The sequence below is a fragment of the Phyllostomus hastatus genome, unplaced genomic scaffold (genome assembly GCF_019186645.2).
Source record: "Phyllostomus hastatus isolate PE091 unplaced genomic scaffold, TTU_PhHast_1.1 phas_contig_58, whole genome shotgun sequence".
Taxonomy (NCBI): domain Eukaryota; kingdom Metazoa; phylum Chordata; class Mammalia; order Chiroptera; family Phyllostomidae; genus Phyllostomus; species Phyllostomus hastatus.
This window is the reverse complement of record NW_025333916.1, coordinates 44,097,454-44,112,699: the sequence shown is the minus strand read 5'-3', so window position 1 is coordinate 44,112,699 and position 15,246 is coordinate 44,097,454. Positions and strand designations below refer to the sequence as shown.

At 45.8% G+C, this 15,246-nt stretch overlaps 1 protein-coding gene and 1 long non-coding RNA gene across 2 annotated transcripts in view; one reads left to right on the top strand and one right to left on the bottom strand.

Moving 5' to 3' along the window:
* Positions 1–1,978, bottom strand: part of BASP1 (brain abundant membrane attached signal protein 1) — a 46,131-nt gene extending 44,153 nt beyond the window's left edge. The window contains exon 1 of the mRNA XM_045848014.1: positions 1,774–1,978. The gene's annotated coding sequence lies outside the window, so the exon portion shown is untranslated. The remainder of the gene's footprint in view (positions 1–1,773) is intronic.
* A 419-nt stretch (positions 1,979–2,397) lies between these two features.
* On the top strand, positions 2,398–6,529 carry LOC123824763. The gene is made up of 3 exons (XR_006786748.1): positions 2,398–2,543; positions 3,259–3,395; positions 6,081–6,529. It is a non-coding gene; the product is annotated as an uncharacterized LOC123824763 (long non-coding RNA).
* The last annotated feature ends 8,717 nt before the right edge of the window (positions 6,530–15,246 follow it).

Below are 15,246 nucleotides of genomic sequence, written 5' to 3'. Positions count from 1 at the left end.
TGCAGCGCAATGTTACAGGAAAAAGAATAATGGACAGTACTTTAAAGGCCAGTAACAGTGTTCGATTAAAAAATAGTTAATCCATAATTTGCTCTCATTATAAAGGCTAATCTTATTTTTGGTCCATTGAAATCACTAAAAAAGCAAAAGATGAGAGCTTGATAAAGAAGAAGCACACACGGGGGGGTGGGGTGGGGTGGGGAGACTGTCATTTGTGTCCAAGGGTTTCACGCAACATTTAGGGCAAAAGCCTTTGTTCCTCCGCCTCGGAAGGGAGTGGGTGGGTGAGTGATGGAGAGATCAGACACGGCTGCCCCGGCCCTCCACACCCAGCTCTCTCGCGCATGCGCGAGGCCAAGACAAAGGAATAGGTAATTACAGTCCCGATTCATTCATTTTGCCCACAGCACTGGGGATCTGTTAGCCCAGGCTGTAATCCCGAGGGAAGGGGGGTAAGGGTGTTGGTCCACACCCCTTTGGTAGGAAGACCACCTCGATGCTAATGTTTGATTTTAACCAGCCACATACGTGCTACTGGCCTCGCGGGAGACCGAGGTGTGTCAATTCTGCTCAAGGTACTAATAACGCACCCATGTGAACGGTGCTAATTTCAGCAGGGTGAAAATTACACAAGCAAAGGCTGTCCACGGAGTTCGTTTCAAGGCGGAAATATCTCTGGGGAAGCAGATAAGGAGCCCAGCCAAGCGTTCGATGAATATTCATGAAAAGAATGCGGTTTGCAGCCGGGCATTGTGTGTGCGATCCGATCCAGGGATTCTGCAATTTATATTTTTCGGAGCGGGGGCGGGGGGAGGGGGAGGAACAGAAACCTGGCGTCGGGTTTCATAGTTTGTGCTTTAGGCAAAACCTGCTAAACCCCAAACCTTCGCTCGCAGCGGGGCTGGGTCGTTAGGGGGCCGCGCGTAGTCAGGTTCAAGCTCACACACACCCTCTGGGCTGGGGCCGCGAGTGGAAGCGCCTGGTGCGTTCTCTGAACCGAAGACTCCAAAAAAATGAAATGCTCAGAGGTGGCCCACAGGTTAGTGGGGAAGCAATTCAGCCACGTCCGAGGCTGAGGCTTTGATCCGCTTGTATGTGCTTCTTGGAGGCACGTTGTCGTGTGAACCTCGCATTCCTTGGCCACCCCAAATCAAGATTCATGAGTCCCACCGGTCAAGGAAATTCATTTGCTAACCCCCAAAGTCACCTCCTTCCTCTGATCAGACCAGATTCCCCATATTCTCTCTCCCCTTACTCCCGCCCCACCCCACCCCCACCCTCCATCTTTTACTGCTGAGCCCCTCGCACCAAATGCTTTCTTCCCGGCTGTGGAAGGTTCCGATGACAGATACGCTCCCTTCAGGCCCACAAAGCCGCTCTTCGGGCCTCAGTGCGCTTAAAAGCTTTCGCATTCGGCAGTTTATTCAACTAGCAGCTCCTCTCCCGCTACCCACCACCCGCTCCAACTCCGTTTATCAGACTCGACATCCCCCGCATCCTCCCCACCCTGCGAGTGGCTGAAGCCTCCCACCTCGCCGCCCCCATCACCCCAGATCCCCGAAGTGCGATGGAGCCCTCGTGGGGAGACCCCACGCCCTGCGTCGTCTAATCCGGCCCTGCATCACCACCACTCACCCACCCCGGCTGCAGCGCGGACTGAGAAAGAAGGGCCTGGGGAGCAGGGCGCTGTGCGGTAGGGAAACGGAGGCCCCCAACGCTGCCGGCGCCCCTGCTCGGCGCTGGCGACGGGGCCACCCGGACGCGCCTCCTTACCGGCTCTGGGTGCCTGCGCCGCCCCTGGGTGAATGCGGTGCCGCCGACGGGCCCGGGTCCCTGGCGTCGTCCGGCTAAGTATCTGGCCGCTGACAGAGACTCTTTCTCCGGCTCGACGGCGGAGCCCGGAGCGAGGAGCTAGTTGGAGCGCTGCCGCTACTGCCGCCGCCGCTGCAGCCTCTGCATTTCTTGCTCTCGCGCTCCCCCTCCCCTTCCTGCCCAGCACCTCCCCCGCCGCGTCCGCCCGCCCAGCCTCCCGCTCCGCCACCCCGCCCGCCTCCCTCCTCCTTTCCCTCCATAACGGGGCCCCGCCCGCCTCCCCTCAACTCCGCTCCATCTCGGTGCGCTCCTTAAGTCCCCTCCCCTCCGCCCTAACCCCCCACCTCTTTTCTCCATCCCGGTGGTCCCCCCTTTCTTCCTTCTGCTTCTCTTTATCTGCTCTCTATGCGGGTTTCCCACTCCCCACCACCCTCCATTCTAGGGTCCCTGCCCCCATGCTTCCCCTCCCACGCTGCTCCAGGACTGTCTGTGGGTGGGTCTCTCTCTCTCTCTCTCTCTCTCTCTCTCTCTCTCTCTCTCTCTCTCTCTCTCTCTCTCTCTCTCTCATTCTTCCTCTCATTTGGATCGGTTGGTTAGATGTGCTCCGGCTCACGCTCAGACTTAAGGGGCTGGCTAGAGGTGATGATGAAGGACGCCCCCTACCACCTGCTACCTTTCTCAGCACCCCAATCCCGTACGCTCGCGACATCGGCTGAGATTCCTATGCCCAGGTCAGCAGTGAGGTTGGGAGTGACCTGGTGGCTTCCCCTCAGGCTCTAACGATGGATGTCCGCGGGGTGGAAGTGGCCCCCAACAGCTGGCACTTCTGGGAGGCGCCCCGAGGACCTCGCGCGCTGGGTGGGCGGCTCCCGCGCGCGCTCGGTGGAACCAGGATGGCTGCGGCTTCGGACAAGCGCTACGGCTTAAGTCCAGCTGGCCGGGCGGGCAGTGTCGCCCTGCGGGGATGCTCTCGGGAATTGAGAGAGAAAGGAAAAACAAGAACCCGAGGAAAGGACCCGTCGGGTTTGTGTCTGTGTGTGTGATTTAATGGAAGCAGCCAGTTCTCGGGAACACTGAGTTAACCGGGGCTACCCGTGTTGAAGCGCACAAGTCAAAGCCCGGGCCGGCTTCAGCGTGTCGGGGAGTCCTGGGGACTGCCACTTTTTTGAACACCGGGACACAAAATAACCACCAGGGTAGGGAGATATGCTCACCTTGCTTATCCGTTGGCAAGAGGCAAGTGCAAAAGAGAACGTAACAGAATATCGCTTACAACGCTAGTTCTTTCCTTAGACAAAAGCGAAGGTTACCTTCCCGCAAAACCCTGGTGAACCTTTGGAACTTTTATTTGCGGCATTTTGGCGCCCTCTGGCTGTGTGATTGAATTGCTTTCATGCTCGCCTATACCCATCCCATCAAAAAAATTAGTTGCCCGTTTTCTTCCAGAGTGGATCTGCCCTCTTCACCTGGGTGTCCATTGGATTCCGGGCCAAGGTTTCCCTGCAAAATCGGGATGACAAAGTGTAACCACATTTAGGGCGACAGATGCTAAAGGCAACTGCATCGCATTCAACTGGGAAAAGGTAAGTCTATTTTTGATTAACAGGAAAAAAACTTATCCGAACTTAAATTAGATGACGTGGCTACGTCAACCCGGTGCTACGCCAAAGGTTTTGCAATGGAAATACTCGTTTTTGAAACTGATCAGGTATTTAGAGCCTACATGTGACCTCACCATTTTAACCAAAGGGCAGTAAGAAAAAAAAGTAGGGATTTTGTGGGTTTGTTTTTCTCTTTTTTCTCTCTCTCTATGCTATTTAAATGAATAACAAATAAATAGAATACAAAAACAGGAACGCAAATTACAACTACGATTGCCTCCAAAACAACTTTATTTCTTTGCATTCAAGTATTTATTCAATAATTTAATATGTTCAGTATGTGTCCCTCATTCCAGCACACCATCTGTGAGGCTAGATGCACGGTGTTTCAACCTCCTGTTTCGGGTTGATAATTTTCTGTCGATGGGGGGCTGTCCTGTGCACTCTGTGATGGTCAGCATCATTTCTGGTCTCTGCCCACTAGTTAGCAGTAAAACACATTCACACACACACCACCACCACCACATACTTTCCACTAGTGGTGACAACCAAAAATGTCTCCTAACATTGCCAAGAGTCCCCTAAGAGACAAAAATCACCCCATTGAAAAATACGGAGCTATAAAATTTTAAACCACTGTGAGCGAGTCTCTAAGTTTTGACCCTGTCAAGTTAGATGAGCATTTGCAATTTTATACCCGACATTCATTGAGTGTATTTGTTAGGGTATCAGAGTAGTTAGTTTTTTCATTTAGCATTCAGTTTTTTAGCCCTCAGACCTTCCAGGCATGTAAATCATCTCAAAATTAGTAAGTGTATGGTCTTACTGTGTTTGTATAATAAGCCTGTGGATGTTATGGTCTGTTTTCTCCTGTTCCAATTTTTTTCAAAGGAAAAAGGACATATAAAAATTAATGTTCAGTACCTTCAGTGCTTCTGGCTAAATTTTCATGATAAAGAAAACAAGGTGTGATTGGAATACAGATCACGGGTTGCCATAGAAATGAGAGGCAAAATCTTACACCAGTCAGGCTTTGGGTTGCCTCAGTTTTGTCTGTCATCAGATGTAGTTGTTCTCTTAAGAGATGTTTAAGACGTTACTTTTTAATGAAATAATGATGTAACTGGCTGACAGTGCTATTAACCTAAAGAGTGGAAGCTTTTCCAGAATTTATAAACATGTATCAAATGGTAGCCAAAATACTACATTTCTGTACACCACTAATAATGTCCAATTTGGTGATATTTTTAGTTGTTCCATCCAACATCTTTTGAAACAGAAACTTAAGGAATCAATGACTCAGTATCTGAAGCTCTGGAGTCTAGAAAACTGTTAACGTTAACTATTGTGCAGGTCACTAGCTATTTAGATTATAGACTAGTGGACTTGGGAACCTACTTTAAAGGTGCAAATTTAATTACTTTTCCACATTACATCATCAAAATAAAACCTGTTACTCTTCAAATGAACTACATGTATTTTTATTCCTGGGTTGTAAAACAAATTCCATTGTCATTTTCAACTACTTACATAATCTGCTTCAGTGAATCAAACCTGCATTATGAAAGTACTTATTGAAAGGATACATTATTCAGTGACCACTGTTTTTGCTATAGTATTTGCAATAGAACTGTTTGCAATATCATCCCCTGAATTACCCCTCAGTTTACAACACGTCGGCCTGTGTTCACCTTTTCGAATAGTCCACCGAGGGCCCACGATGATTCCACAGAGCTCATCTCACCTCCAGAGCTCACCCACCACCCCCCTCTCTTTCCTGAGGCCTGGCCTCTTCCTCAGTTCCAAGTCCTGTCCTCCCAGACAGAAGAAAGAGGATGAAAGTCCCAAATAAGAGATGTAGACCAACATGAGTGAAGCAAAAGGACGGTGACAGCAGTGTCACCCCAGTGTTGCCACAGCTGCCTTTGCTTGACATTGTTTTGGTAGTTCCTATTTAAGGCGGCGGAATTAACGTGAACCCTCTGAGACCCACATAGAGAATCTGGTAAGTTTAGCTCGGCTGGTAAGTTTTAGTGAGAGGACTGAGTTGCTGTGATTTGTTGACAAGGCTTCATCTACAAATTGCAAGTTCAAGACCAGGCAGCCAGTATTATATATGAAAATGTACATCTTTTTTCTCTAAATATATTTATTATTTTTAATCAAAGGTAAGTCATGAAATCTGTATGGTATTTATTTCATTTTTCTCCCTACCACCCCCATATTACTACAACCTCACCATTCACATAGCCAAGTAAAAAGACTTCCTCAGTTCCACTCAGTGGTTCTCAAGCTGGGGCTCCTTTGCACCCCAGAGGATATTGGAGATACCCGGGGGCATTTGGGGAGAAGGGAGTGTAAGGAGGCAAAGTACTGCTGGCATCTGATGGGTAACAATCAGGGTTGCTACTGAACACCCTGCAATGCACCGGAATAGCCCCAGAACAGACAATTATCCAGAGTCCAAAATGTCAATATACTATGCAGCCCAAAATGCAAAGTGAGTTTGGGAAACCTTGGTTTCCAATCACATGAAGTTGGAAAACACCTGATTTTTGTTAGGAGCCCGCGCTGCAAGGGGAACTGCCTCTCGCCGTGGTTCAGGGTATCTTGAGCAGGCAGCAGGCTTGGAGGTACAAAGATTGAGCAGAGTTCTCCTTCCGGCAGGGGCTTGCGATGCACCCTGAGCCTGTCACTGACTACCTTCCTCGACTGCAGCACAAATCCAGGCAGTCACCTCAAGAGCAGTGCCGAAGACCAACATCAGGGACCTTGAGTTCCCCTCTCTTGTTACTACTACATGCTGAGCAACTGGAAGAAAACAGCTTGACTTGGTTCCTTATTTCACTTCCCTCCTGTACTGTAAAAGGATAGCCGGGAAACCTGAGCAAACACGTGTTTGCTACCAGGCGTTGGACTTGAACTGGAAGGAGCAACCTGGCCTTGGCACGACACTAGGAACGTTTTTGCCCCAGATAAAAGGTGAATAAAAAGCAATCCCATACTCTACCTGAATAGTTACTTCCAGCTCTCTTCTCCCTGTCATCAACTGTAATTTCCCTACCTAGGCTTTCAGTCCCAAAGGACTTTTTCTACTCTCTAGTATTATCTATTAAGAAAACACACAAAACCCATGATAAAAGGGCATTCGCCCCACTAACCAGCAAGGGCTTTTTCCAAGCAGCGCCTACCTGTTTCTACAGACGCAGGGCAGGGGATTAGAGCAGAGGACTTCAATGTTGGGAAAACAGGCCTTAATTCTTTGGCGGCCCTTGCCCTGTAATCAGCCGTTAAACCCTTTGGAGAACAAGTTACTTCACAACGGCACCAGGAATGCTGCAGAACAATCACTCACGTGGCTCTGCTCTTGAATCCATGAGACTGCAGAGGTTCCAGTGCTCGATAGCACCGTCTCGCCCCACTCCTTGCTGCCGCCAGATTCTTCTCTCGGATCAGCCCTTACTGGTAATTAAAATGTTTTTACCTTAACCCCAATGCGGAGAATGGTGTCCAAAATAAATCGGTTAAGTGCACAAGCAAGTTGCCAAAAGGAATGCAGAGAATGCACGTTGTTGCTATGAATTAATTTGGGGTGCTGTGTCCCCAACTTCTCCAAGTGCAAATGCAGTCCAAATTCCAGCATCTGCTTCACTCTGTCTGGGCACAGGCCCCTCAGCACGCACAGACGCTATAGCCCGATTGCGTCCCATGCCCAGGAATCTCCTCAGGTAAGCTCAACTCAACGTCAGAAAGAAAGACCTCTCTCCAAACCAAAAAAAGTAAGACAGTAAGAAACGAGAGAGCCAGACTTAAAGCGTATTGAGGAAAAAGCTGGCATAAACAGTTGAGGATATCTTCAAAAAAAATAAGCAAAACAGCTATTGTGTCAGTAGTTCTAAGGGACACCCAATAGCATCTGTGAAAATGTGTCGCAGTGAGGGACCATGAAATTTGACACAGGAAGAAAATCATGGGTCTTGTCACTGTTCCTGGAGGACTTGGAAGAACAACAAAAGCAATTTCATTGTAACTAGAGTAGTCATTTGATCAAAATCCAACACAAGGAAAGCTGTCAAAACAACCTCGTAGGTACCTAAAGCAAGTTGCTGAACAGGAAGTATAACATTGCCCTATTAGGCTCCAAATCGATACACCGGAGAACGATTGCAGGATTTTAGCCAAAACTGTCCCCTCATCACTCTGGCTGAGAACTTGGGTGGTTTCAGAGGTGGGGTGGAGGTTGCTCGGCTTTCCAGCACCATCTTACACAGTTCCATGTGGAATGAATGTTTTTGCAATGACCATTCATTACCTTGGGAACCGCATAGGATTTTGTGTGTTGTTTAAGAGATTGGCCCCAGGCTGAGAAATCATTTCTCAGAAAGCACCTTCTCATGAGCTCCCCTGCACTCTGTATTTGAACTCTGCATTCTGTTTCTTGCATTCTTCTGCTTCTTCACCTTTAAATCAGTGGCTCAGTTCAGATGAAGAATGTGGCCCTAGCCCTGACATCCCTGGGGTGTCCCACTCTCCTTCACCTCTAATGCAAGAGACCTCCCCCACCCCCAGCTTTTGAGGTGATGGCAGGAGCAAGGAGACTTTCACCTATACCTAGCACCGACTGTGCCATCCATATATTAACTTCCTTTTTGCACTGGTGGACCCGTAATCAACACAAAGTTCTATTTGCTGTGTAACATGAGTTTTCATGTCTGTCTCCATCTATCTGAATGACCTAACATACACAACACTGCTGCCGAATCAAAATCACTTAAGTATTTTATCCCATTGAAGGCCAATTATCTTCCTTTCTCATTTTTTTTACTTCTAATCATGCTGCTGTGACAGCTTTAAACACATAGTTCTCATCTTTTAAAATAGTCCCTCAGTTTAAGAGTCTAGCAATGGGATCTGCCAACCATCCTGCTGATTTTTATGGGGTTTTGTCTTCCAATGAGATTTAAAAGTCCTGTGTAACCAACAAATAATTTAAGAGAACCCGTTTCCCCAGCGCTCCAACACCAATACACTTCATAACTTTCCATGGGTGCAAAATGGCTTTAAGTTGCATATGTTTAATTACCAACAAGAATTGGCTTTGTTTCTCCAATAGCGCTTCACTGTTTGGGTTTCATCTGGGGAAACTGATGCTCTTCTGACAGTTTCCTTCGACACCTGACACCTGTTGAACTTCCTCGACCTGTGACAGGCGGGGATGCGCATCCGAGAGGCGGAGCTGACGAGTTCGGTGTTTTAGCTTCCATCGGTTTCAAGTCCTGACTTGGCCCCCACTCTCCAGCTTTTTGATTCTGAACACAATTCTTTGTGGTTTTTTGAGCCTCAGCCTCTTTCATCTGGAATATGGAAAAATTCCAACCACACTGGGTTGCTCTGAGGATTCTGTGGGAAAATGTATTTAAAGCCCTTAGCTAATTCATGAGACACATTCAGAAAATGCATCCTAAATAGCCTGGCTTTATAGCACCACCGATAGGACCATTAAGGAAAAGATAAAATAAGAGTTAAGCACTGTTTCAGGGATTACGGGAGGGCCTAGATAGCAGTAATGAAAAATCTGAAGTATATAGCTACATTTGCACAAGGATTTTAGCTCTAAGCTTCCTGGCAGCCAAAAGAAGAAATTAAAATATTATGGACTATTAATTTTGCTAATAAAAGCAAACATTTTCAGTGTGTTGGGAGAGACAAATCTTCCTACCAATCAACTTTAAGGAGAGGAATGTGTTGCTCTATCCCTTTATATGTAAAGAATATGAAATTTCATAAAGGACAACATTTCAATAATGATTTTACTGGAGATAAAGAAATGTTCTCTCAAGGCCATTTATTTTATCCACCTGCAAACTACAGAAACCATCATCTTATAATGCTGCTAAATAATTGTTACCAAAAGGTAAAAATCACGTGGCGCAGACAAGCGACTTTGGCTGGAGCGTGCAGGAAGATTCCCCGTGGACAGAGGGTGCAGGGGAGAAGCAAGAAGCCCCTCCTTGGACTGGGCAGAATGTCCTTTAGGGGAGTGAGGTGTGTTCAAACGTGCCCCACCCCCAGGCTCTGAAGCTGCCTTCCCCCTAAGTCTCCAGCAGAGGAGCTCCACCTGGGGACCCCTGACTGCCGGGGACGCAGGGGAGGCCGCCACGCCCTTCTTCGCCCCCCTCCTTGAGCTTCTTTTCCTAAATGCCTGACGCTTTGGTGTGAACTTGAAACAAACAGTGCAGTGCAAAACCTGACTTCTTCAGTATTGTGTTGACAGAAAAATAGTAAGAAATATTTGTATTTAAGGTTCTATTCTTCTTCTTTTAAACTCACCATAACTTGTGTTTCAGCCCAAGTAACTCGGGTTTCCCCATTTCTGCCTAAAGGGGCACCATGGGGGTCTGGCAGTGGGCACCCCATGTCTTGTTGGCAGCTGCCTAAAAGCAACGCGAGGGCCTGCAGATTGCCAACTGGAAGTCCCAGAAAACAGAAGAGAGAAGAGCTGACCTTTATGGGAACAGGGACTTTTCGCCCACAGGCAGCATAGGGAAGATGGGCACACACTTGGGTAAGATATTAGGTTAACAGGTTGTGAAAGTGGACCACGTTTCCAAAGTTCAACTTATATACACAAGTCCTTATGCTATGCACTGTAAGCTCCAGGAGGCTGGGCATTCTTGTCCCTTTCATTCCAGTGTTGGGTACACATTAGCAGCTTAAAACATATTTATGGAAGACAAAGTACAGAGCACTAGTTTTGCCAAGTCTGATTTTACAAATAACCACTAGGTGGCAGGCTCGTTTAAGAAAACAGTGTCAACCTTATTAGCTAATTTGTAAGGTGCAATAAATTCTAAGTACAGAGAAGTGACTAATAATCTGATAAACTAGAAAATGAATTCATTATAGCAGTGGGATTTATATGTACTTACTTGTCTTCTGGCAGACAAGACTTTATGCAACCAGGAGAAAGGGGGAAAAATGCAGACTAGCTAGATACCCATGAGCTTGAGATACAGTTCTAATGATGTGAAATTACTTCTTAAAATTATCTCCCCTTTAAAGTAAATAATAAGTAAGTAAGTAAGTAAGTAAATAAATAAATAAATAAATAACTCTATCAAGTTAAATTTGGTAACCAAAACAAAAGTCTCCCCTGAAAACAGTCACACTCACCACCCCTGAGCTGTGTTCACGTTTGGCAGGTTTCAGAGTCTCATGGTGAATGTGAAACACAAGCGAATCCCCGGAGTAAAACAGGATGTTTTTTAAGACCACCTGAACCTGAATTTCATTTGTATAAATAACCTTAAACTGGTCCTTTTGTAAGGCATTCTCTCAGTGCTGTTCCTCATAAGATAGTATCTTACTGGGTTTTTTTTAACTGCACCCTGAAATAATAACATACAGGTGAAAATTAATTCTTTCTTTTTTGAAAAAGAGGCGTACAGAGTTTGATTCTAACATTTCTGTGTACTTAAGTCCTTGACACTGTGGTTTGGTTTGGTTTGGTTTTTGCTGGTTTTGCTTTGTTTATGGTTGGTTGTATTATTCAAATTATCTGCTGCCCTCTCCGGTGGAGGATTGTGCTTCCCCGCTTGCGGATGCCGGGCTGGCTTGCGGATGCCGGGCTGGCTGCATGATTTGAAAGGACCCTCCTTGAAATAGAATAAAACCTTCCTGGCTCATTGTGGTGAGGAGCAGCCAGCCACGTGACTGGCTTTACCCATGGAATCAAAGAAAGAAATGACATGCATCACTTCTCAACAGAAGTTTTAAGAGCCAGCTCATGGCTCCCCATGTCTCCTGTCCCTTCACCTGAGACCACCAGTTCCCACCCGGGTACCGCTCCACCTCCTAAGTCCCCTGTGGTGACTTGTCACCAGCAGCCCATGACAGACATGTCACATGAGGGAGGAATAAGTGTGTCTTGTCATTAGCCTCTGAGATCTGGGCGCTGTTTTTTATGGCAGCCTAACTTACTCAGTCTAGGTTGACTGGCAATACCGTAGAGTGGTGGTTAGAAAAATAAGTGAACTAATACTTATAAAATACTTAGCCCCATGGGTGGTATGTATAAAGCAACAGAAAGTGTCAAGTTATTCATGTCCTGGATCATTATTCACTCCTTCATTTTACCTGCCATATTCATGACCAGCTACCCTTAGGATTCGTCTAATTTGCGTTACGCGACATTGGCATCACTGAGAATTTGAAATGAGATTTAGAGTCCAATAAAGAGGTTAAGATATCATCTGCGTGGAAAGCTCTAGAGAGTATGGATGACTAAGCGCCACAATTGGGACACACACACTCAAGAACATTCACTGGACAATCAGTGTTCATGTCCCTGACACCCTCACTGGGCTTTTGCACCCTCTGTCATTCAGATTTCTTTAACTGCTAAATGCAACCAATAAAATCCCTTACCTAAGATATGCTAATTTTTATATTCCAATCCCATTAAATACTTTTGTTCTGTCCACTGATGACAGTGAGTTCTTGGAATCAAGGAGAAGCGCGAGCACACTCCCTCCTGCCTGAGGGCAGCGCACCAGAGCCAAGACCATTTGGTACCAAAGTAGAGGCTGGCCGAAAAGTCTGTTTAGTTTTTTCTGTAAAGTGAAAGACACGTTTTTCATTTTCACCAATAACTTTGATTTGGATATTTTGAGTATGTCAGCTACCTCCCACATGTTATAATGTTGATTATTCTCAGTTAATGTCTCTGTTTCATTGCTATCAACTTCAACTGGTCTGCGTGACTGTGGAGCATCGTCCATTAAGAAACCTCCAGCACAAAACTTCGCAAACCACTTTTAACGCACTCCACCAGTCATAGCACCTTTTCCATGCACGACACACATGTTTTTTTCTGTTAGTGTTTCAATTGTGTTTTTACCTTTCTGGAAATAAGAAAGCATAATATACCAAAAATGTTCTGTATTTTATTCCATCTTCAATATTAAAATGGCTACACAAAAATTCACCAATTTTGATAAGTTTTTTTAATGCACACTGCTATGACAGCTGTCACAATACAATCTAACAATTGTTTTGAATGAAGTTAAAGACAACTAAGCGCTCCTAGAGCCATCTTATGGGGGAAAAAACAAACAAACTTTTTGGAAAAACCAATAGAATTATTTCTACATCCCCTTGATGTTTCTGCAAGATGCATTGTAATGTCCCAAAGAGTACAAGTTTCCTTTCAAACCGACAACAACTTAGTGTTCGTCCTTCAGCTTTGAGTATTTGCCTGTCATCAGCCAACTTCCTGAGGGACGTAGATTCTGACCTGCAGTTCCTGCTGATCCTTTCAACCCAGATCAAGCACCACAAGTTCCACCCATCAGACAATTCACAACAGTACTTCTTGGACCAGTTCCCTTCATGAAAAAAAAATATGGCTTTAAACTGTAATTCTTTCCCAGATGGGTTTGAAAGCCAGTTTTCCCTGCAGAACCTTCAGTGGTCCAGGACGTAGAGATAGGAGATGCCCAAAGGCAGAGGGCAGTGCAGGGGATTGGTCCAGAGTTTCCTTGTGGAATGACTGTACCCCCAGATTCTCTCCCAGCCACTCAACAAAGGCCACCAGCTCCATGCTCTCTGGCTCCACCCTCGGCTGGAAACATGCCCTGGACAAACTGACTCCAACGACCACCAGGCTGATTGTTACTGATGAGCACAGAGAGGGTGAGGCACAGGCTTGAAAATGGGAAATCAACTGAAAGTCGGCCCAATGATGGTCGACTGCCTATCACATTTCCAAGAACCTGGTGCCAAAAGACCTCAGCCAGGAAGATACCCGCAACCACAGATTGGAGGCTTCTCCGGAGAAACGGGTCCCTAATGAAAAGGTCAAGTGGCCCCTAACCAGAATTTTAGTTTAGCGCTTTTTATAAAGCCCACTCATCCATAGCTCTGCTCACACATGGAGAGCTTGCACATTTCTTTCAACTATTTAAGTCTTAATTATAAAAGGACAACCAAGGATCATCTGGTATTTACGAAAATTTGCAACGTGAACTAAAGGAGCCTGGTAGGAGGGACTCCAGAGGACACAGAGATGGTGTGGGACCAGGGTGTGTGTTTGCACCCTCAGAGCTATTAGAGAAGAAAGCTTATTGGTGAAATAAGAACAGGAGGACAGACAGGAAAGAGACATTCCTTGGGAGTAAAAAATAGCATCACTGACATACACATTTCAATAGAGGGTTAGTATATACAATGAAATAAATCCTAGAAAGTAAAACAAAAATATCAAAAAATAAAAAACAGAGAAAAGGAGCCCTGGCTGGCATAGCTCAAGTGGATTGAGCACGGGCTGTGAACCAAAGCATCGCAGGTTCGATTCCCAGCCAGGGCACAACCTAGGTTGCAGGCCACGGCCCCCAGCAACCGCACATTGATATTTCTCTCTCTCTCTTTTTCTCCTTCCCTTCCCTCTCTAAAAATAAATAAATAAAATCTTTTTTAAAAAGGAAAATTAAAAAAAAAACAGAGAAAGGAAAAGCTGAGGTCTGAAACAAGAGGACCAACATTTCTGGAATACCAGAAAGAGAACAGAAAATGAGAAAATTGTCAACAAGAATTTGGAACATTTTCCCCAGAACTGAGGATCACAAGGGTCCAGAGGAAAAAGACACACTGAGTGTCTGGCACAATGAATGAAAAGATCATCTTGAAATATCAGAACCCTAGAAATAAAGAAAATACTCTAGAACCTTCCAGACAGAAAACAATGCAAGTGGAATCAGGAATGGGAATGGAAATGCTAGAAGAGGATAAACCATTTAAAGTTCTAAAGAAAATTTGTTCTTAATCTAGAACTTTTTACCCAGCTAATCTATGTACCAAAAGTAAGGGTAGAATAGCTTTCTCAGACTTTTGAGGACCCATCAGAATAAGGGTTAAAACCGGTGCGTGGGAGAGGAGCAGGTCATGGGATCCAAAAAGGAGAGTGTCCAACCCAGGAGAGCAGGGAAGTCGCAGGATCACGACAGTGCGGCCTGTGCGAACAGAGCCGGTCCAGGTCAGAGCCCAGTGAGTGTGGTCCACGGGGCGAAGCTCTCCCCGAAAAACCTGAACTGAAAGGTTGCACGATGCACTGGAGGATTTGGAAAATAATACTAACAGACACTCGCGAGAGCATCTGGAAATGGAACATGGTGATAGTTTCAGAGACAACAAAACAAATGAGAAAGTGTGGCAACTGCAGGAAAAAAAGAAAGTTTATAAAAAGAAACGAGTTCCTCCCCTCTAGTGGGCTCAGCGGTAAACCATCTTTACATAGTTGTCATAGCAGTGTAAACACTGACGCATACCTGAATGACGATGAATTGTGATGTGTAGCAAAATGCAACGATGAAAGGGGAGGGGAGGACGGGAGGAAGAGCAACCGAGCACCCTTAGCAGAAATGCATAAAGTAATGTCTGCAAGTGACATTCAAGAACTAGAGGATGAGCAGCAAAATTGGGGGGAAACTGGCGGGAGAACCGGCGAAGAATCGGAGAGGAATGCCTGTAAGGAAGATGCAGGGAAAGATGGGAAGGAGCAAAGGAGGAAGGTGTTTTTCACTCTGAGCTTTTTACTACTGATAGTATTTTACACTGTGTACCAAAAAAAAACTTAAAAAAAATTTTAAAGATGATGAAACACAGGCTCATTCATCATCAAGGGAAAACCAGTCCAGTTGGGGAGATAAGACACATGTAATAGGGAATACAGGGATTATGTTGTAATAACTATGTATGTTAGATGGGTACCCAGGCTTCCCGAGGCAATTACTTTGTAAGTTATATAAATATCTAATCACTACATTCTACACCTAAA